General features: G+C 38.7%; 1 long non-coding RNA gene across 1 annotated transcript; it reads left to right on the plus strand.

The window, feature by feature from the left end:
* Window positions 1-20,699: 20,699 nt before the first annotated feature.
* Window positions 20,700-21,241, plus strand: LOC133849874 (uncharacterized). The gene is made up of 3 exons (XR_009895492.1): window positions 20,700-20,926; window positions 21,009-21,097; window positions 21,170-21,241. It is a non-coding gene; the product is annotated as an uncharacterized LOC133849874 (long non-coding RNA).
* The last annotated feature ends 224 nt before the right edge of the window (window positions 21,242-21,465 follow it).

The raw sequence follows: 21,465 nt of genomic DNA on the forward strand, positions 1-21,465 counted from the left end.
GCCAACCGGACGATTAAAACCATGATCTCGCAACTAATCGACGGACAGCAGAACCAATGGGATGAGTTACTTCCAGAGATCACACTAGCTATCAATTCCAGCGTCTCCGAGTCCACCGGCTACAGTCCAGCTTTCCTAGTACAGGTTAGGGAGCCACGACTTCCCGGAGGATTATATGACGAGGTGACACCAGAGGCCCCCGGCGAACTAGAGGACCCCGGAAATAAGGCAAAAAGACTGCAGGAGATCTTTACCATCGTACGCGGAAACCTGAATCAAGCGAGCCATGACCAGAGTCGACATTACAACCTACGCCGGAGGCAATGGCGACCTACTTTGGGCGGAAAGGTGCTTTGCGGCAGCACCATCTCTCAACGCTGCCGACGGTTTCGCAGCAAAACTAGCTCCGAAATTCGATGGCCCGTACATAGTAAAGAAGTTCATTGCAGCAAACATCGTCCGTTTACAACACACTACGACCAACCAAAAAAGAGTGGCTAACATTGCCGATCTCCGGGAGTTCCAGGAGCAGAGGCCTGACTCCGAGGCCGAAGACTACGAAAGCGACACGTCGGGAACCGCGATCAAACCCTGATCCTATCCATCCGACCACAATTTCCTCAGTTCCACCAGTCAGTTACTAATAATCTCACGACTTTTCTCAATCATTACAGTACATGGAACCTATCGACCTCACCTGTTCTTCTCCGCCACGCGACTACGCTGGCGATGCACCCCCAATGACGCCGGATCGTGCGGAGCCGCGCTATTCCTCGTACCCTGAGGATGCACCCCGTAAGTCGCCTGAAAGGGGAGTCATTATACACCCCGTGGGACAAGGATGACCTGTTCTACTTGGCTGGCCTACCAGCCAGATACGACTTCACCAGCGAGGGGGAATCGGAGGAGAGGCCATATGAGGAGGACGACGAGTCCAAACAGGAGGAGAGCAGCGAGGCGGAAGAGCCCCGGTTTCGACTCCCACCAGGCGCCTGGTCACCCAGGCCCGGGCAACGCCGCGACCCGCGACTAGGGCATGGGCTGTATGCTCGAACCCCGTCGCCGACCGAGACGGAGGTGCAACGGTACCGGCCTCCACCCACTGAGGATAGCGACACGGATGAACCATTTTTCGTCGAAGAGGTAGACCGTACGGTAACCTACGAGCCGGCCGTCCGCCCATGGGGAATGCGGGTAACCCGTATTGACCGGGCGGTGGTGGATGTTATCCTCCCTCCAGGGAAACCCTCACATCCTATTTCGAGCTGCCAGAGCACTGGGATTATCGGGGGCCAGCGATCGCTGACCGCCCGGTGCCACCACCCTACTTCCCGCCAGCCTTTCGGCGCCCGATGACGCCCGTATTATGCCGACTGGAGGAAATGGATATGTCCGACCCCGACGGGTTCCCCCTCCCTATGCCTTCCTACGACCCACCGCAAGAGGGTCCACGTTGGGAGTCCGCGTCGTCGGACGACGAGCCGGACGGGCCTCGGTTCCGCCGGCAGTACCCAGCGACATCCCCAGCCAACGAGGAGTCCGACCCTCTCGCCGACCTGCTGGAGGTCTTGGGGCAGGACTTGGTTCCGTTGCAGGAGGAGGAGGAGAAACCCCTGATGACTGAGGTAGCCCAGGAAAGCGAGCTGGTGGAAGCTCCTGCCGAGTGGAAGGTGGAAACGCCTCAACGCCAACTACCCCGGGGCCTAGTCGAGGAGGTCCGCTGCAGCGAGGGACGCGGAACTAGGACTAGGTTCACGCATACCTTCCTCGATACCACCTACCAGGTGAATCGAACAAAAACCGGACGTATCCGGATTTTCATTCGCCCTGCGGGAAAGGGGGGAGTGTGACGCACCATACTGCGCCACAAAAATAAATAATCGTTTCGATAACATATGTACCAGTGTTTTCTCTTATACTTGGTCACTCACCCAGCTGTGCTGAGTTAACAGCGCAAGGCGAGTTCACAGAGCATGCGCAGCGCAAAAATGAGCAAAGCGAGTTCACAGAGCATGCGCAGCGCAAATATGAGCCAAGCAAGTTGACAGCGCGTGCGCAGCGCAAAAATGAGCAAGCAAGTTAACAGCGCAAGTGCAACGCAGAGCGAGTTAACAGCACAAGTGCAACGCAAAAGCGAGTCAACAGCGCATGCGCAAATTTAGGTCAAGAAAGTACAAAGCGAGTTGGCAGAGCCAAGACCTTGACCTAGATAAAAAGGCGAGAGTAGGAGGAGCGGCTCTCTCACTCTCTGATAAGAATTCGTAGTGCGTAACACGTAAACCCGCGAGTGACAAAAAACCTAAGTACCACGTGCCGAGTACGCGCCAAGCAATAAAAACTCGCAAGACATTTGATATTAAAGGTACGTTCAAGCTAAATGCTTGATACACTTTAATTACTCCCTTTGCTCCCCGTTCAACACATGCGATTACGCATAGCCTGTAGCATAGTCATTTGTATTAACCCCCATCGAGTGCGACAACGCACAAACACCACCACACTAACGATACACATTGTTTTTCTTTTCGCCGCGTCTTTCGCTCGTCGTTGTCTACCTTTTTACACAGACGCACACATTTTTCCCCGTTCGCCGTAGTAGTGTGATTACAGATTTCTACAGTCGACGCTGAAAAAGGGTGTATAGTGTGACTGTGCCAGTGTGATAACACGCCAGCATTTGTCTCGCAATTTGAAAAACTCCTGTCTTTTCTTTACGACTTTGATCCCCTTCGTCCACAAAGACCGTCTCACACCTTGAGATACTCGACTTGTAGGGTTTCAGCAAACATAAATTTCTTATTTCGATCCCTGACAGCGCTAGTTACCTCGGCGTTGTGACGGTTCGTTACAGTAGTAGAAACAATAATTTAAATTTAACAAATAATACCAATAAAAACTAAACTATTCCACGCGCTTTCTTCTTGTTGCACGATCCTTGGTATGTAAAAAAAATTTTTTTAGAAATGTAAGATGAAGTAATTAAGTAAGAAAATAGTAAAGTAATAATAATGAAGTAAATTAACGATAATTAAATTTTAACAAATTATGTATATTAAATAGCAACTAAACTAATTCACACGCTTTCTTTTATTAACACGGTCTTTGACATGTACGAAAAATTTTGAAAACCATATTCATGTCCTTATCCGTACAATTGTATTTTAGGTGGCAAATATCTAGGAGGAGAAAGGTATTATTTCACCAATAATATAAATATTTTCTTACTTTTAATTATTGCTATAAGGAAGCACTTTTCAGCGCTTGGCTTTGTGCTGGTGCCTTTCCAACTATATAATGTAGCTAATTCGTCAGAAAATACTTTTCGAATTGCTGCTCTCAAAAATTGAGTTGGTCCTTCTCCACCAGTTTTCCCTATAAATTGTTTCTAAAAATTTAATTATTTATAACAAATTAAAATTGATTGATATATACAATACTTACAAATTGTTGTAATTTTTCATTATCCTGCTGTATGTCGTTATCAAATTTGGTAATTTCATTGATGTTGGTGAATGGAAGGCTTCTGAAGTCTGGCAAATCATCCGTGTGTTGCCCTCTGGTGCTGTGAAGTTTTCTATTTTCTAATTTTACCGTAATCACTTCCTCTGCCAATTTGGAAATAGAAAGCTTTGCCTCCACAACTTCAGCCTTTAAAATTCGGTTTTCTTTTTGTATTTCAAGTAAAATATCAGTAATTTTGTCAAATCTGGCATCATTTTGCACTAAAAATAATATCGTTATTGAAAGATATTGTATTTAATTATGGTCTACTTACATAATGTTGAATTGTTCAATTGTGTGTATTGAAAATTTTCCGATGAATAATAGTTATCAGACATTGTGCACAAGGTGTGTAAAAAAAGAAACTAAGGGTCGCAGAATTACGTAAACATATAATTTTTTTAACAATATCGTTTACTGAAAACTCAATTTTGTCATCAAATGTTATATCAGCCGCACAATACATTTGAAAATTATTCGACTCAATTGGTTGAAGAAAAGCTTGTGTCAAGTTATTTACTGCCATTCCAAAAAAAAAAACTGGCATATTATTACAGTTCTGTATTTCAGTAATCTTAAGAATTTTATTTCCTACTAAACAAAAATTATCGGGTTCTCGGACTGAGAAAATAACACCTTTCACATTTACATTTAATATTTTTCCCTTTTTAGTTTTTCCAAAACTAGCATGCAATTCATATCCTACTTCCTTCTCTAAATTATAGCTACTTTCTACATGTCTTTTATAAATTTGTACTGCTACACTATCTCCTTTCCTAACCTTTCGTTTAATTTTACTTAAATGGTTCTCAAATTTAAATGCGCTTATACTTTCTAGAGATCCATAAAGCTTGGCATCTTCATGAATATGTAATAATGAATGAAAATTATAAGTTATGAAGGATAAATCATAAAGCCTTGGTTTATCAAACACAAAAGATTTTAAAAGATTTTCAGCACATGAATTGTTAAGCTTACAGTCATATTTATATTATATGCTATACATACATAAATACCTTTTTTTGCGCGCATTTTGAAAAATTTCGCTATGCTTATTGCGCAAGCAAGCAGATTCGATGAATTACCGCTGGTTTTAATTGTTTTCTCACAATGAATGCACTTCGCGGTGCCGCCTGTTATGTTTGTGTAATTTGATTTAACATTCATTTCTCCCTTTATTCTTCTGTTAAATTTCAAATTTAGTTTAAGTTTAAATTGAAAGTTTCAATCGACGCTTTGAATTTAGAGTGACCAAGGAAAAAATATCAAAAAAAAAAATATCGTGATTTCGATATTTGGGCAAAACAAATATCACGATACAAATATATCATTTTTAGAAAAAATATCGATATATTGATATTTTGATATATTATCAACAACCCTAGATATAACATTTCTAATGGAGATTGCTTTAGGTGATGTTCTGGCTGAGTCCTATTTCTGAAGGAATAATTAGTTCTAGGTGAATTAGTGGTTTCTGGTGGAAAAATATGACGATGTTTAACCATTTGTCCTTTTTGAATACACCTGCCACATGAATAGTATCTACTATGTCCCTTAGTTCCCAAAATATAAGCCGGTGCATCCATTACGAAACAGCGAACAGAGATTTGGTACAAATTATTAGAAAACAAAAAACCCTCTTGCATAACAATATTTAACTCAGAAATAATTTCTTGTAAATAATTCATCGCGCAACTTGGCTTAGAAGTTCCTTCATACACGCCAACAAGGAAAACGTAGGTTGTGTCTGCAACGCTGGCCAATATTGGCCATACTTGTTTAGAGCTGCTTTTGAACAAGGGAAGGCCATCAATACCGAAGTCCAAAACCAAGTTCGGTAACTTCCAATCTTGTGCTAATATTGAGAGCAATGCATTAAGTGCAGCAAAGCTTATTCCAAATTCGGTAGCCCATTTTGACATTTCTTTGCACAAACTTATTTTTTCGTTTTCACTTTCACTTTCATTTTCACTCTCACTATTGAAATCACTCATAAAAGAACTTTTTCACTTGACGCGCTTGAGTCGTTATAATTTTCAATGTTATTTTCTGCGACAAGTTCTTCATTTGTGTCATCTGCCATGTATTCATTTTTTTAATGCACACAACACAATGTCTTTGCTTAATAATTGTTTGGCTTGTTTTTTTTTGCCAATTTTCTAATATTTTTGGACGACATATTCTTTTCACTTTACCTAATCTCACTTAGCTCACAAAGTTACTAAAACTGAGTTTAAAAATGCAGAACATTGCAGCAACCCCTTAAAATTTGGGGAAAAGTACCGTTTGGAAAAGATGAACGAGAAAAGGCAGAGAGCAAAAAACCAAAGGAGAGCGCGCGACTCAGTTCCACCGACTAACCACCACTTCTCTCACCGAATGTTAGTACAAAGCAACAAATAATCTAATTTCAATCATCTGGATGACCAATTTTCGACTGTTTTTGCTATTTTATAAATCGTATATGAAGAGTCGTAAATGACTCATTTTCGATTCATTTTCTAGTCGCGCATAAAAGGAATCTTTTTTTAATCATTTCAACGACTCGAGGAAGACTCGTCAAGGTGATTAATTCAAAAACGATCTTCCAATTGCTGGCTGGGTAGAAGCCAGCTTTTACGCGTGCGCAAAAGCTTTCTTGTTACTCTTCATCCACAGCTTCACCACAGACAGTCACTAACACAAGGAAAGATCTTTCTGCGTGGGAGTCGCCGAATGTATGTAAGTCTGTTTCACTCTTACTAATTGATAATATATACTTTTATGAGTTAGAGCTTTTGATGCATCTCACCATAGCACTGCTACAGCTGCTACTTCAGTCCCAGCGGTCAATGACCTTGCAAGGCTGGCAAAATACAGATCTGAATTGAGTGACAGTCATCGGCTGATCCTCATACAATTGCTTGTGCAGAGCTTTACTCACTAAAAGATAGATCATGTTTGCCTATATTCATTGTGCTTTCCATCATTCACAATGAAGTAAATTAGTTCATTGTAATTTCATAATTCTTAAATTATTAGTAATTTTCAAAATAAAAATAATTAATTTTATTATATTTATGCACGATCACCATTCGTAATTCGTTACAGATATAATTATAATTTAATTATATAGTTGGCGCCCAATCGTGTGGCCTGTTTTTGATGTAGAATCTAAACACGGCCTATAAACTATGGTATATGCTTTAGAATCAATACCATCTAGTGATTCAAGTCTTTTGTTTGTCCCTATTCATATTTGTGTACTAGGTTAGTCTCTTTCTGTCTGTGTTATTATCGATAATAATAATACCTCATGAGATCAGTAACAAAGGAGCTTACTTTGAAAAAGTTCGTGGACCAGATCTGCCTCTTGCGATAAGAAAAACCCCTGATGAAAACGATGGAAATGAATTAGTACAACAAAAATTAAATAAGCAATTGACAACTAAACTCATTGACTGGGGTTACATAGTTCCGTGGTGGAGCAAGTCAGCTTAGTGTGTTTAGTATTGTTTATTGTCCGTCTTTAGCAATCATAAAAGTTTACAGTGTAATATTACTAATTAGGCGATCTATTATCGAATGAGTATGGTTTGCATGCGCTATTATGCTACTTGGTTTTGAAATAATTGCTCTCAAAGTTGGTATTATTAACATGAAGGAGCTTTATGAATGCATATATTTTCCCCAATTTCTTTTTCTTTCCTGGTAGTAGCTGTTAAGTCATAAAAATTTCAATTAGTGTTTGAAACGGATCGTGGCTCAGAGCTGCTTTTTCGTCATACTAATTGAAAGTATGCTTATCTAGCAACTAGTCCTATCCATTGGAGTGGGTTAATAGGAAAATCTGGAGGCTAACTTACACTCTGTGAAGTTTTGCATGGTTTCCAAATAATTTATGTAACATATCTTTTTTATTTATCAGCTCGAATTTGTAATTGTGGTCACATCATTATTTACATATCTATTTATTTGTTCAGTTATTTTTGTGTGTTAATTATTATTTGGTATTTATCTATTTATTAATTTTTCTCTTATTTATTATTTATTTTTCCATTATTACAAGTATTATTTATTTAGACATTTCTTTGGCGTAGCAGAATTTCCTCCATGCCAGGTCAGATAATTCAAGGGGAAACCATTTGTTGTGTTTGCATTCAGGAGGTCGCACATCCTGCTCAGTTATTAGCTACAAAGTGCAATCATTATTGTCACCACGCCTGCTATAATACTCACACTGACATTCCTATTGGAATTTGTGTCCAGTGTGCCGCACTGTGTTAACAAGATCTTCTATGAATCTTGCTGAAGAATTGGAAGCGGCCAGTTGAAGTGCAAATATGAGAACTAGAAGGCAAGCGAAAGCCGCGGCGACGGTCGCATCGGCAAATGCCAATGTAGAAAATTCTACTGATATTGGTAGTAGATCCAGCTCGCAGCCATGGCAGCCGACTCTAAGACCTCAAGCTCCGCAGCCGGTTGTAGCTCAGCCAGTGGCAAGTGCTATTGGTCAAGAGATACAGCAGGCAATTGCGGCTGCGATGTCAGCTGCATTAGTTCAGCAGACGCAGATGCTATCGCAGGTGATGGAAAATGGTTTTCAGAGATTAGTTCAGCAACAGCTAGCTGCCAATACTGAACCAATTCAATTTATCCCTAGACCTTCTCCACCAAGTCCACATCATCAAACTTTTGAGGAGTTGTTTGGATTACCAAAACAGTTAGCAAGTTGGTGCCAACTCTTCGCAACTGGGTTCTCAGCTGAGTAATAGTCTGCGACCCGACAGAATTAGCCAGATTATTGCTAACTAAGATATTCTGGACATTCGTCTATGTCGATAGAAGATTTTCTAAATCGCGTAGAATCATTGACCCGGCAAACTCTGAACGGAGACTTTGAGTTGCTAGCAAGATATGCGAGTAATTTGTTTGAGGGTAGAGGAAGTGAGTTTTTCAGGAGGTACCTCAAAAGCGTGACAGAAGTTCGTTGGGCCTATTTGTGCAAAGCGTTGAAAAATCAGTTTACCAATTTTGAAATTCGAGCAGCTATTTCGCAACGAAAACAGAAAGCCAACGAATCTTTCGATCAGTTTTATGAAGCCATTGTGGCATTAGCAGATCGTTTAAACAGCCCAATGGAGGAGCAGTCCATATTGGAGGTTTTGCGAGCCAATTTGCTGTCTGAAATTCAACATGAAATATTGTATGTGTCAATATTCAGCATTGAGTAGTTGCGTCACATTGTTCGTACGCGAGAGAGGTTTTTGAAAACTATCTCAATGCAATCAACTGTCCCAAGAGGTTTACCGAGACGGCATGTAAGCGAAGTCACGGTCCAAGCCACCATGGATGAGGAGGATGCTGATGTGGGTTCAGAGAATCTGGAGGTAGATGCTCTAGCACATTCATGTTGGAATTGTAGGATATCATCGATATCAAGACTGTGTAGCAGAACGTAAAGTGTTTTGTTATGGCTGTGGTAAGCGCGACACTTATCGACCCAAGTCACAAGTCTCGAAGGGTACCAACACCGATTAGATGACGATAAGACTTTAACCAATTATAGTACCAGAAGATAAACTAAAATATTTGTAGTTCATGTATTCGCCATAAGCAGCGGAAGGGGAACTATATAATAAGTAAAAAGGAGGCAAAAAGAGCTGTATTAGCGTCAATTGTAGACATCACTGGTGATCTTCGTCCTTATACCCAAGTCAAGAGGCTAGGCAAAACGATAACGGGATTAATGGACACTGGCGCTAGTATTAACTGCCTTAGTGGGAGTTGAGCTGAGGAAATACTGACAAACAATACTGAATATACGCGGCTATCGTCAGCTGTGGAAACTGCTGATGGAAATAGGCACCGAATTTGTGGCAAGTTGATTATTCCTGTCCAGTTTAAGGGCAAGATACAATCACAAAGATTTTATATCGTGCCGACGTTGTCGCAAGATTTGTATTTGGGTATTGACTTTTGGAGAGATTTCGAGCTATTGCCAATGTTTTTGATGCACCAGGCTCACACTAACAGTATTGCCTCAATTACATTTAATGATCCGCAGCAACTCGAGTTGACATCTGAGCAGAAAACAGAACTTGTCACTGTTATCAAACAGTTTCCTTCGTTTGCAGAAAAGGGGTTAGGAAAGACCAATTAGCTAACACACGATATTGAGGTGACGGACTGCAGACCCATAAAGCAGCGGCATTATGCGGTGTCACCAGCGGTAGAAAAGTTGATCTACCACGAACTCGATCGAATGTTAGCCTTAGGAGTAATTGAAGAGTCTGATAGCCCTTGGTCGGCACCCGTGGTTTTGGTTCAAAAACCTGGGAAAGTTCGGTTTTGTTTGGATAGTCGAAAAGTGAATGAGGTGACCATTAAGAACGCTTATCCGATGGCGTTAATAGATCGAATCTTGAGTCGATTACCAAAAGCTGAATTTACATCAAGTATTGACTTGAAAGATGCGTACTGGCAAATTTGTCACCAAATGCACGAGAGAAGACTGCGTTTACTGTTCCCGGCAGACCATTATATCAATATACGGTCATACCTTTCGGCCTTACTAATGCGCCACAGACTATGACCAAACTAATGGACAAAGTTATTCCACCTGAATTGTGAAATAAAATTTTCGTATATTTGGATGACTTGTTGGTAATTTCTGACACTTTTGAAAAGCATTTAGTGGTCCTCAAACAACTGGCAGATCGCTTAACACTGGCAGGACTCAACATCAATGTTAAGAAGAGCAAATTTTGCTTGCGAGAGGTGAAATACTTGGGGCATGTCATAAGTCAAGGTACGATACAAACTGACAATGATAAGGTATCAGCCATCCAGGAGTTTGCAGTGCCGAAATCGATTAAGCAAGTGCGACGATTTTTGAGAACAACCGGCTGGTATCACAAGTTTATTCAGAACTATGCTAGTATTGCGGCTCCGATATCTGATACTTTAAGACGGCATATGAGTTACTGAAAGATCTGATGTGTAAAGCTCCAGTGCTGCATAGTCCAGATTTCACCAAACCTTTTGCAATCCATTGTGATGCGAGTCACACAGGTGCTGAAGGAGTACTTATGTCACGGAAATTGAATAAGTGCCAACGCAACTATTCATTTACGGAGAGGGAGTGTTTAGCAGCAGTAATGTGCGTAAAGAATTTTCGTGTTTATGTAGAAGGGTACGAGTTTTCGATACACACCGACCCTATGTCATTAAAATGGCTAATGTCGCAAACTGACTTATGCTCCAAGTTGGCAAAGTGGGCACTTAGGTTGCAAGCCTTCTCGTTTAAAATCGTGCATACGAAAGGCAGTCAGAACGTTGTACCTGATGCTCTGTCTCGCACTTACACCAAGGACTTATCTTCGCTAAGTGTCGATAAGGTTGTAGATACTACCTCAATTCATTTCAAGTCGGATAAAGTTAAGGCCCAGCTATCTCAAATGCCTGACTTAAAAATAGTATATCAAATTATTTACCGCCGTTCTGAACATGTGTCGACAGAACAAGTCGCTGATGACGTGTGTTGGAAAGTGTGGATTCCAAAAGATCTCATCGCTGAGGAATGTCATAATTCTCCACTCGCCGCGCATTATGGAATCACCAAAACTTTAGAACGTGCGAGGCGATGTAACGTGTAACGAAGCTTGTTCGTTTAAGAAGCTGGTGGACTTGTAATGATACGAAAGGCGTACGCGATCGCTACGGCTGTTGTCTGGTCGGATGGGTGTGGGCAAAAGAGAAAAAATCCTTTCCGCTACGTGCTTCCGTAGATTAATTACATTATTAATAAATTCGCGTACTTTGGTTGAAAGGGGGAAAACGGGGAAGGTACATACAAGGACAGTAAACAAAAGATGTAAAGAGTTAGAAGAAAACTGGAGGAAAGACAAGTTAGGGATCTACCTTCGACTTGGAGCACTTCTGCTTTACGGTGCACTCATTGGTGCAGACGCCCACCCTACCATGATCCTGCAAAGCCAACGTAAATATCAATTTAAATAACAGGATCCCTCAGAGAAGCTCCTCGTTACTCAACCCTCCCCATACAAACGCTGCATGGTTTCAAATTCGAAAAATTACTCGCAAATACTAAACATTATAAAAAATTTATTTAAATTAAGAAACATAAAGAAAAGACAACTAAGGCAACAAAAGAAAACATGGACGGAATGTGAAATAACGACGTTGAAATATTAAAGCTAATTTAAATCTATTTCATAAATACTTAAAAACTAAATAAATGGATAAGTAGAATAAATATGAATAATAGAAATAGATAGCCAATATTTCATATTGCAATTTTTACATGGATCGCTAATTAACAGATAGTTTTTATGCAATATAAAACTTTTTAATTAAGAAGCCATATCAAGCCAGCAATGGACCATCGGCAAATGCCCTCCCCTAAGAAACTTAAGGTTTCTCAGGCGCAGCGAAATGAAGCTGCCAGCAAAACAAAAAAAAATAAACTTCGTTTGGTCTATAAATTTTGCATTCAACAGATGCCATACAAAAAAGCTCTGTAGCGAACAACATGAGAACAAGCTACATAGGTATAAACAAAAAGCTCACTTACATCATTCTCCAGCGACGAAAGATCTTTCACAGCCGGTAATATGTGTGTGTGTGTGTTGTTATGTTGTTGTGGGTGCAGCTGTGGAGCAAAAATTTAAAGCCCTAACCAAAAGCTTTCTACTCAAATGGTGATCTGAGCTTTTACGCCAGATGTTCCATTGTTTTTGTAAACAATTATAAATGTAATTTTAAAATTGCAATTTCATGACAGAAAACAAAAGTATTTACGAACAAGATATATGTAGGACGACTATGGTAACTAATGAAGTTTATTTACATCTGATACATAGTATATTATACCACGAAATCATATGTAAATTTACATCACAGTTTTTCTTCCATTCAACATATATATATGAACCCAAACAAGACTTTACATGAACAAAATAGAATACAAAGAAGCACTAATTAAGTGGCAGAACGCCCAAAATGAACAATGTCGAGATACATATACTAAACAACACAATCATCACGATCATCAGCTTCGGAGACATTTTTTCAGGTGGTCGCACGGTCACTTGCACATATAGGTAATGTTGGCGTTCTCCTTGATTTCCCTCTTAGAGACAACTCCCAATGCAATTTGAGGTGGCGGCGGCGCGGTAGCGCTGCAAATCGCTCCTCCAAAATTCTGCCAGATTGCAGTGCTGACTCCCGCTTGCAGCTATCAGCTGATCTGCTGCAGCTTTCGCAGCGGTCGTGCAGAAGCTTTCAAAGCTTTAGTACAAGATTTGTTCTGCCAACTGTCGAAGCGGAGTGGATGTGCTTTGCTTGGTGGCTTAACTTCGTAAGAACCAACAACATCCAAAAGAACACTATGAAACTGCGTGCCGTCTGATTTTGAAAGAAAAAATCAGATCATGAATACATGTAAACTTTATATCTGCCGTGTGCAATAGTTACCCTGCCTTTTTGGGCGGCACCACAAAAACTCCAAATTTTGTCTCCGCCTGTTGGCTATTGGCTGCTGACCGAAAAAGGGGGTGTTTTCACACAATTTCTTTATTCGCACTATGCACTTTTTTATTTAACTGAATATTTATATTTTGTCGTTACGTTAACGACCGTCGCACTTATTTATCACTTTATATATATTTTTTTTCACCTCGTGCGACTTGTCAAGACCAATTCAGAAAATGACTTGCCAGATTGCATGACCAGCGCGAATAAGAAAAAAAACTGGCTTGTCAATAGGGCATTAAACTTTTTGATGCATTCTTAACTTCCCATTCTTTGACATTCACTGCCTTAAGATGCATCTATCGCGAAAATCTTTTTGCGATGTTGCCAAGCCCAACACACAGATGGCGCTAATAAATTTGTGCCAACAAAATACAATTATCCTAAAAGTTTATACTAACATTAAACAATTTTTATACATTTAACATTTAACTAACAAAAATTGGATTATTAACATATATAAACATAAATTTAACAAATATATTACATTAACTACTATTTTCTACATCTAGTGCCGTGGCGCTAGCATTTTTTTCCCACTTGGCAAAAAAAAACCTTTGCCTACTTTTAGGCCCATCGAATAAATGTTGGCGGTCCAAGCGACCACTGCACAGTGGGCGATTTGGTCCCGCTAGCGGCATTTAATTAATAACTTCTAAACTAAAATAGATATCTTCAGTCGGGGTTTTTTCACTGATCAGAAAAAAATCATAGAATTTTTTAAGTTAAACATTTTTTTAAAAAATTTTTTTTTTTAATTTAAAAAATTTTTTTTTTAAATTTAAAATTTTGTTGTACTTTTATTTTATTTGAACTTCAATTAACATATTTCATATATAAACTTTATCTAAAAAATGATGGGATGATGGAAAAAAATGGGATGACTTCTGAGTGCAATACTAAAAAAAGATCCCTTTTTGGTACTAACACTGTGTCTAAAAAGTACCATAGTTTCAAGGCTAGCAGATAATAGCAGTTGATATTACACATTTTGGACGCCACTGATTCACACTTTCGGCTAATAAAGGAGTTAGACTGAACTTAGTTGAATAAATTAAGTTCTACTCCACGAAAGACAGGTGTACGCTAATCCGGGCTAGTTGTTAATACACTGAATTACCACTACGTTCTATGAGCCACACATTTATAGACCGGTCACAAACATTGATTTTTTTGAAAATACATACCTTGAATATAATAAAAAACCAAACTTCTAACAAATTCACCAAAAATTGTAAATTTCCGAGGAACTTAAATTTCATGCGCGCAAAGAGAAAAAATTGTGTAAAGCTCTTTGCGAAATCATATGGTGTGTTTGTCGGATCACAGCTGATGATCAGCTGATCGTAGAGCTTTCAAAAAGCTTTTAAAAATCTAATCAAAGCATCTGCTATCGATATGTGAAAAAATATTAACGGATTTTTAAATTTGAAAATTTGAATTAAATGCCGCTAGCGGGACCAAATCGCCCACTGTGCACTGCAGCGATATTACTATTAGCCAAATATGCTAATTGACATAACAGCTTTTATCAGCAATTGTGATATCTGCAAAGTCCCAAAGCATTCAAATCAGCCATTGCGACCGCCTTTAAGCCATAATGAAGAATCTTGTAGGATTTTTCAAAAACTATATGTGGACTTTTTAGCTTATCCGCGTAGTCGTTCTGGCCATATTGGCATTTTTGTTGTGGTAGACCATCTGTCAAAGTATCCATTTTTACGGGGTGCAACCGTAAAAAAATTCACAGCGGAGGCTGTAGTGCGGTTCTTGGAGGAGAACATATTTCATTGTTTCGGTGTTCCAGAAGTTGTTTTATCCGATAATGGAGTCCAATTCAAGTCGGAAAAATTCAATGAATTGCTTCAAAAGTACGAGATACAGTATCGTTATACGGTTTACGCGCCACAAGCGAATGCTTCAGAGCGTGCCAATCGATCAGTGCTTGCTGCTATTAAGGCGTATATTAAGCCTGATCAAACAGATTGGGATGAGTCGCTTAGCTTTACTGCTTGTGCGCTTCGATACGCGACACATTCGGCAGTGCGAACAAGTCCTTATAGAGTGACCTTCGGGCAGCATAGGTTACCAATGGGAAAACTTATGCGCTTTTACGGAACTTGGGTCAACTTGAAGACAGAACTACTCAATTTATTAGAGACGATTCAATCGAACTTATTCGTGCAGCTGCAAGGAGTGGTATATGCCAAGAGCAGATACGCAACGAAAATGTTTATAATACACGTAGTCGAGAAGTTAACTACATTGTTTGATAGGAACTGTATAGACGAAACTTCCAGCAAAACAATTTTGTGAAAGGTTTCAGTGGTAAATTAGCTCGAACTTTTGTAAAATCCCGAGTCAGACGCAAGTTAGGTTCCGCGTATTATGGAAGATTTACAGGGCAAGTTTATAGACAAATTCAATGCGAAGGACATTAAGCAATATTCGCTTATCTTCGGATATTTCATTCAAGCTACCTCCAAGCGGGTATCCCACTTTGTCGCTACAACGACTAAGTGTGATTTTCTCAGGGGGGATGTGTAATAGGCCGCTTGTCGCAGCAAAAATTTAGCACTGCCTAAAAGTATACAATATTTTTTTCTTTTTCCTCATATATATTTATACCTATATTTATTATATTGTAGTATGTGCATATATCTAGGGTACACTGTACCAATAGCTAAGCAGCAACACTGAGTTGTATTGCATAAATAAACAAACTCAAGTGGACGCGAAATACGATCACCCACTTCTGCTGCACTTTAAGACAGCATTCAAGCTATGTCAGCATTCCCATGCTGACCACTTACAATATATAATTAGATGTTCGCGGTGTACGAACAGTAAAAAAAAAATAAAACACAAGGATTTATTTTTGTTTACTTAATAGACTACTTTATTTTTATTTATAAGCTCGCAGGCTACGCGTCTTAAGTGAGGAAAGTGTCTTTAAAAACTGAACTCACAATATGCTGAGCTCTAACATGAAAGTTCTTATTACGACTTAGGGCTAACATACGTGTGATGTTTTGTGTTTGTGTTAGTGCAGTAATGCTGAGTCCTCAAGTTGCAAATGGAAAATTTTAATGGACTTTGGATTTTTTGGAAGTGGCACGATCGCCAATGTAATAGGATCTTTTTGTTTGTGACAGTTGGTGCCGTCGCGACAAATGTTTATGTTTATGATATGATTTGTGGGAAAGAATTTGGAAGATAGGGGAATAATTATGAGTGTTTGTCATGTACGAGAAATTATTCTGGTGGTGGATATATTACTATATATATGTATATGCCCATAAGACTCTCTCTCCGGAACATAGTATATAAGATATATATATGCAGCTGCTCTTCTACGCAGTGTCATTCCACTATTATGTACTTAGGCTAAGCCAACCAAATTATTTGAATAAAAGAACATTCACAGTTTGACAACAGATCAGCACTAACGTGCTGCAACTATTTTCCTTGACTACGAACTTAAAACATTTTTATCACATGGCGACCGTGACAAAAGAGCTAAGGCTCTTCGGATAGTTTTTTTTTAACAAAAACAACCCAAAAAAAAATATATAATCAAAAACCAATAATGATATAAACGGTTATCAATTCAACAATTGTCTTGCTGCAGTGAAATGATGAAAACACACAATACGCAAATCATAAGTTAAAACATGAAACAAACAAAAATCGGGCTGTCCATAAAAACAAAATAACGTAATCGAGTCAAGTAAAAAAAAAAGTTAACAAAACTATGGTGTGCACGTCCGCACACTATAGCAACGAAGGAGTAGCAGATGAGCTACAATAGCGAATGACCACCAGGCCGACGTTTCAACACCCTGCTCCTGTCGAGCAAAGGGACCTGCCAAGCCTTAAAGAGGCAATAGAGGCAGATCCAGCCGCGGGACCAAAGCCCTTGATCATAGAAGAGTACAAGGCAAGGATAGCAGCGAGGGAGCAGCCACCTAAGAAGAAGCGAGGTGGTCGCCAGGTAAAATTGCTCAGCTTAAGAAGACTGAACATCGAGATGCTGAAGACGGCAACCAACGGGGAAGACCGACAGCGCTACAAGGAGCGCCTTGCAGCCATCAACATTAAACTTTGCGGTGCGAAGTAAAACGGCGAGCTGCTTTTAAAAGCCATAGCCCCAACCGCCCAATATTATTAATGTTGCCAATGCGGTTTCCGCTGCAACAACAAAAACAACAATTGAGAGTTTTAATATAAACAAAACAAAAGAAGATGATAATTGTCAATTATTCAAGATATATCTATGTTTTTATCTAATCTAGATCTATCTATATCGTTAACTAAAATTTTGTTCACAATGGGGGGCACCAAGTCAAAAGCGGACGGTAACACCGCAAATGTTGTAAATATAGTAGAAGTCGTGGATACAACTCTACACTTAGACGAACTGTACGTGCTACTTTTGATTTTAGTAATAATATCAGCCTTTAACCTAGTACTGAAGATATATCTTCTTCATAAGAGATCGTTGAGAAAGACTTACATGGGTCGAGCCAACGATTTAGACAAAATATAAAAAAAAAACTATCGTACTTGATGGTCATAGTACAGACCATACCACAGGGGTACAGGTGCGATTACGTCACTAAAATGTACATACATGGAATGGCTAAATCTAGCAAAAGCCATAAACAATATTAAAGATGCTTTTGATAAATCATATAAATGCATCAACAAGAGCGCTCTGATAAAAACTCAGATGCTTATTTATCACATAAAGGTATTGATAACGCAATACAACGCGCTACAAAACCTTATATTAAAGAACAGAGAAAAACTCACTGAAGAACATAAAGCTAAATGCTTAAAAGTTCTTAGTTCATTTGGTAAAAGACTACGTAATACTAGTGTTAGACACAGTATTATAATAGAAATACCAACCGAAATATCCAAAATAGCGGAATTCGACGAAAGCCAGCTAAAAGAACTGGACGAGTCACAGCCGCAAGAGAATTCGGACATCGAAAGCGATAGCGAATCAATAGAAGAGGAAAAGACAAATATAAACATGGCCAATACAGTGGAAGCTCAGAGAGCATACCTTAAACAGGTATCTGCCACAATACCTGAATTCGATGGTAAGAAGCTCCATCTAAATAGGTTTGTGACAGCATTAAAGTTGACGGATCTAACTAAAGGAGATCAGGAAGCTTTAGCCGTAGAGGTCATAAAGACCAAAATTATTGGACCATTGACGTATATAGTCGAACATGCGACATCAATACAAGCAATAATTAACATATTGCAGGCAAATGTAAAAGGAGAGTCACCTGACGTTATAAAAGCCAAGTTAATGAATGCCCAACAAAAAGGCAAAACCGCGTCCCAGTACGCTACCGAAATAGACAACATGCGTAAGCAGCTCGAAGCAGCTTACATAGACGGCGGATTAGACGCCGATAATGCCGACAAATTTGCGACAAAAGAGTCGATATCGGCATTGATCAGAAACTGTGCCAATGAGTCACTCAAAATGATCTTAACAGCGGGTACATTTAGTACATTCAATGATGCAATGGAAAAATATATACATTGCAGTACAGAAATGACCGGTAATTCTAACACAGTCTTATTCTACAATGGGAATAATAAACGAGGTAATTAATTATCGCGGTAGAGGCAGAAATAATTACAACCAGAATGATAACAATAACAACAGAGGTCGCGGAAGCTATCGCGGCCGTGGTAATAACGAAGGCGGAGGTAACCAAAGCCAAAATAACAATCAACATCAAAATGAGAATAACAACCGTAATGTGCGTAACGTACAATCGGAAAACAGCCAAACCCCTTAAGCAATCAGCAGTAAAGGTGTTTAAATTGAACCTAAATCTGAGTATTTTCATTAAAGCAAAAAACTACAAAACAAACACAGTTCTTACATTATTAATATACACAGGTGCAGACATTTCATTGCTAAAAGACAAAGCAAATGAATATAACAACTTAAATTTCAGTAATATATCAAATATTACAGGTATTGGACAAGGAACCATACAGTCTATAGGAGCAATCGATCTTGACCTACGCATTCAGGATGTTCTAATACCACATGAATTTGATGTAGTACCTGAGAATTTTCCGGTACCATGCGATGGCATAATCGGTTTAGATTTTATTAAAAAATACAATTGCATATTAGAATTTCAACGCATTCAAGACTGGTTCATAATAAGACCCAATAACTTCAATAGACATATAATCATTCCAATTTTACACAACTTAGATTCCAACACATTATTATTGCCAGCTAGATGCGAAGTAATTAAACAAATCTAATTACTCACTAGCGAAAAAACGGTTGTAATACCAAATCAGGAGCTACAACCAGGCATAATAATAGCAAGCACAATTGTCGATATCAAAAACGCATTGATTCGTATTATAAATACAAATACTAAAGACGCCATAATAGAAGGCGCAAAGATCAAATGCGAATCATTGGAAGACTATGACATTTGTACAACACCATTAGAAAATGATAATAGAACCAAAGAAATCTTTAAACAGTTGAGATTTTTTAAATATTTATTTATGCACCGAATTTAGCGATATATTTGGTTTAGAAACAGAACCAATATCAGCTAACAATTTTTACAAACAAAAACTCAGATTAGGAGATGAAACACCGGTCTATATAAAAAACTATCGTATGGCAGATAGTCAAAAACCAGAAATCGCTAGCCAAGTTAAAAAATTAATAAATGATGGAATTGTTGAACCATCAATGTCCGAATATAATAGTCCATTACTTTTGGTTCCAAAGAAACCACTTCCAAATTCAACGGAAAAAAGACGGCGATTAGCAGTAGACTATCGTCAAATAAATAAGAAACTATTGTCAGACAAATTTCCACTTCCAAGAATAGAAGATATTCTTGATCAATTAGGAAGAGCAAAATATTTTTCATGTCTCGACCTAATGTCTGGATTCCACCAGATAGAACTAGAAAAAAAGTATAGAGATATAACATCATTTTCAACAGCCAACGGCTCATATCGCTTCACGCGACTACCATACGGACTGAAAGTAGCACCAAACTCTTTCCAACGTATGATGACACTTGCATTCTCTGGTCTTGAACCATCGCAAGCATTTCTATATATGGATGATTTAGTAGTAATAGGTTGTTCAGAAAAACATATGCTCAAAAATTTAACAAATGTATTCGAGCTATGTAGGCAACATAATCTGAAACTACATCCTGGGAAATGTTCTTTCTTTATGAAAGAAGTCACATATTTGGGTCACAAATGTACCGATAAAGGTATACTCCCAGATGACACCAAATATGAAGTTATAGATAAATATCTGTAATAGGCCGCTTGTCGTATCTGAAATTGACTAAGCCTAAAAGTATGCAACATTTTTTTTCTTCTTTTTCTGCACACCTACATATTTCTATCTATTATGTATTATATTATTTATTTATATGTTTATTGTCCTAGTTAATTTGTATTATTTAATTTGTTTAGTTGTATAACATGGTACTAAATGACTTGTCATGTTTTGTACTGAGAAACGGAGCTTTATTTACAAATGAGACTGAAAGCTCCAAAAATAGCGCCATCTATTGGTGGCCCACGATACGTGCAAGCATGAATTGCTAGATCAGCTGATCGTGTTAAGTCCAGACCACAATAGACAAGCGATTACCTTTTTGAGTAGGATTAATTGTCAAATTTCCGAAAAAAAGGTTTTTGTTGTTGGTTTTGGTTGGAAGAAATGGTTAGCAGGTTATGTGCAGAACCTGATAAAGAAAAAAAAAATAGTGGAAAAGTGCATGTGCTTTAATAGAAAAAAAAAAGTACATCAGTGAAGTGGTTGGTGTAGTAAGATGCTTAAAACGTACTTGTGAGTATACAAAGATACTTCATTGTATGATTGTTATACTGAGTCGTTAATCTGGTCATCTTCTTTTTTTTTTTTACAAAAGTGCACCTTGCCGTCCACTTGTAGCTGTTTGTCCACTAGAGGAATTTGCCAACTGGCGTAAATAAACCAAGTGCCGTTTTCCAGATTAGGGTAAATATTTGTTATACGTGTATTTAGTTTTTTTTTGTTGTTCTAAGTTTAGTTTTGTCTATTTATTTTTAGATTCGGCACTCCGTCATAAATTATAATAACTCAGTCATCAATTATAAAACCCAGTTATGATTGATATAAAACTCCGCCATAAATTATAATAACACAATTAATATAAACGCCGTGATAATTCATATGAACGCCATATCCAGTTATATAAAACGGCGTAATAATTTATAATAAACCAATATCCAAATTTGAATGTGGTCGAATTTTAAATTCGTTATACTGAAAATTCACCACACACACAGGAGGGATTAACGGCCATCCACCCAAAGCTCGCTGTCACAGCTTTGCTGGCCACATCA

The sequence above is a fragment of the Drosophila sulfurigaster genome, unplaced genomic scaffold (assembly GCF_023558435.1).
Source record: "Drosophila sulfurigaster albostrigata strain 15112-1811.04 unplaced genomic scaffold, ASM2355843v2 ctg21_pilon, whole genome shotgun sequence".
NCBI classification, from domain to species: Eukaryota; Metazoa; Arthropoda; class Insecta; order Diptera; family Drosophilidae; genus Drosophila; species Drosophila sulfurigaster.